A 3,401-nucleotide genomic window follows, 5' to 3' on the forward strand; every position below is an offset into this window, starting at 1 on the left:
AGACAAAAAGTCAAGATGACTGGCTCTGGCCTAGGATACAGTGGATGACATTGGTATCTTCAGTGTCTGGCCAAGCACTAAACTCCACAAGGCCTTTATGCCAGCTGGAACAAATCGTTCTCATCCACCCATTAGACTGGAGAAAGTCTTCACATGCATGGGGGTAGACATCCTAACTCATCCTACCTCACCAACACGCTTGAGCCCTGTCAGTTACCTTCCAACTGGTTTAGGCTGTCTGCCAAGATAGTTTACTGAGTGTGGTTGTTGCACATGCTATAATTCCTTAGAGACACAGGTAAGAGTTGGGGGTCAGGTGGACATCAGAGGTGGATGAGCAGCCCTGAGAAGGGTTTGGTGAGCCATAGGTACTATTCTTTCCCAAATACTCCCTATACTCCAGGATCAAGTGAGATAATATTTGTAAAGTGTTCAGCACAGGGCCTGGACTATAGCATATAAATGCTTATTCCCTTCCCTTCCATATAGTTGTTTTAGGAGAAGAGTTTAGGGCAAGAGTTTAGATCTATGATTTCATCAGTATGAGGAGTTCCCAGTATAAAAACTCCCTCTACCAATGCAGATTCAGTAACTCTTTTGCATTCATTCACTCCCCTCTGCTCATACCACAGTCACTCTAGTTCAGGCCCTGAAAAGGTCATGAGTGGAAAAAGTTTAAGAAGCCCTGGTCTAGGCTGCCAAGGGTCTGAAGCAGTGGGAGAGAGGGAAATTCTATCCTTCAGTCATAATGGAGAATCAAAATGGAGCATCCTCCTGACATCTTTATTCCAAGGTGTGGACAAAGTTGCTTCACAATTTCTAGGCCTTTAACATTATGTGGGATGGGAGGTAGGAGCAGTGGACTTTAAATTGGGAAGACCTTGGTTCAGATCCTCCCTCAGACTTTACCCATTCTGATCCTCAGGTAGCTCCCAGAGACTCATCTACTAAATTATTGATAGTTGTTTTGATAGAGGAAACTCTATCCAAACTTCCAAAAATCATAGATCCCATAGGTCAACATGAATCACATAGGAAATAGAATCAATTTTCTGTGTTTTTAGTCAAGACCATCAGCCAGGCTGCTGGATACAGCTGTCTTCAGCTTCTTTTTCATTATAGGCCTTAGGTGACAGTAGGCAATCAGGTGTCTGTGATCCAAGATATAATATATAGTAGTAATACATAAGATATAATATATAATATGTATTCTGTCTGATATACATATATATAACATACACACATATGTATATGCATAGATGTATACATACATACACATATGTACAAATAAAACACACATACATATATACAATACACATATATGTGTATACATGTATGTATGTGTATGTGTGTATATGTGCATGCATATATATGTATATATACACACACACACATACACATATGCATATACACATATACACATATTTCTTCACTGATGAAATCCAGGTTCTTCCTGTTTTTTTACCTAGACATCTTCCCTTGGTCTCCTTGTCCAAACCAGAGGCAGACAAAGGCCCTCTCCTTGCATTTGCACTCTGTCCTGAAAAAGCTATGGGTACTTGCTGGATCTACAGGAGTACACTTTCTGGATTCTACCCTAAGATCTGCCCTGGTCAGGAGAGGCTGGATTATGAAGCAAAGAGATCTATATCACCAACCTGGTCTTGTCTGTGGTCTGTCCATTTCCATACCTGCTTCCCAGTTTCCCAAACTTTGAGAGTTGGCTGTAAAGGATTCCTTATATTGGAACCTAGCCTCATTTGAGGACTGGTCTTGCCTTACTCATTTGTTTGCCTGCATAAGGACAGAATTGTCAGGTGATCCTAAAGGTAACCTAGAGTCAAATGATACCATAGGGAGGACACAGGATAGGGCAGGGAAAGCTTCTCTTTACTTTTACATTTAGGAAGAATCTACTCACTGACACAGAGGAGGAAGGCTTGAACAGATTGCTAGTAATTGCTAGGTTCAAGTTTGCATTGTTTTTTGCTGTGCTAGGAAGATGGAAGGGCAGAGGAGGGAGGAAGGCATGGCTACCATGCTGTCTTGGGCTGGTGGTTCTTTGCAAGAAGCAGTGTTACTCTTCGAAGCACTATTCTCCCTTTTCCCTGTTGATTTCCTGACCTACTTCTAAACAGGATACTCTCTCCATGGTACTTAAACCAGTTATGCCCAAACACCAATGATGCTGACCTGTTTGTCACCTGTGTATCTGTTGATCTCAGCACCCTTTTCCCTCTGATTGGAGGAGGGCTGCAGGGTGAAGCAATAAATTTCTCCCAAGGCCTTCCTTTATAGAAGGCTCAGACTTTTCTAATTAGCTTCATTTAATATTAGCAACTTTATCTTGATCTTAATTATACAAACATCACATCTTCCAACCCAGGTACCATTTGGTGCCACCCTGTCCTTTTCAGCTTTTTTTTTGTATTTTGTATTTCCCCCATTAGATTGTAAGCTCCTTTAGGGCATAGACTCTCTTTTTATTATTTGTATCCCTGATGATTATGTGCCTGGAACATAGTAGGTGCTTAATTAACATTCATCATCTTCTCTTTCCATCCCTGCTTGGCATAACCTCTGGCTAAGCCCTCCCATTTCCTAAGGAAAATCCTAAAGACTGCTGGAGTTTATAAAAAAGAAGCATTGTCTCTTTTCTTTTGATGGGTTCCTCACCTCTCACTCATGGATTCAATAAAGTCATTTTCTCCTAATGCCTGGCAACTGGACTCCAACAGCCTCCCTGCCCCCTCCCTTTTTTGTAGAACTTCATTCCCACATCTCCCAAAACTCTGATTGGGCAAAATTAATTCCAGAGTAGCAGTTGCCTTCTCTGCTTCCTGAGCAATGAAATTTTCAGCAAATTGAGCCAAGAATTTATCCAATGGCATGCTTATAAATGATATATCCAACAAATGCCTAGATAAATGTGGTGCAGCATTAGCACCTTATGCTTCTAGGCTAGTGTTGTAATTAGTTAGGAAAGCATTGCCCTTATCCTCCGGTTGTCTTGGAGGTCTCTAGAAACTCCCACAATTGTAATGTTCTTGTTTTTCTTATGCTCATCAAAATGTTCTTCATTATACTAATGCACCCAGGCAGGGGTGTGCTGCGGCCAGCCCATACCTGCATTTTAGAGCCAATACTTAAATTTTCAGTGTGAGCATTTACATCTTAGACATTATCAAGGGCTACAAATCAGGGCTTGATTTATTGTTTTGTTGTAAAGACTTAAGACAGCAATGGAGAAAATGTTAATAATGCAGATTAAATTTACAAAAAGTCATAAATACTTTCCCCTCCCTCTCCCCTGCAGTGGGTAAATATTTGCCAGTACTTCCATGCCTTCAGGTGGATAGATTTACACAGGTATAAATTATATATAAATATATATTTATATG

The sequence above is a fragment of the Notamacropus eugenii genome, chromosome 2, assembly GCF_028372415.1.
Source record: "Notamacropus eugenii isolate mMacEug1 chromosome 2, mMacEug1.pri_v2, whole genome shotgun sequence".
Taxonomy (NCBI): domain Eukaryota; kingdom Metazoa; phylum Chordata; class Mammalia; order Diprotodontia; family Macropodidae; genus Notamacropus; species Notamacropus eugenii.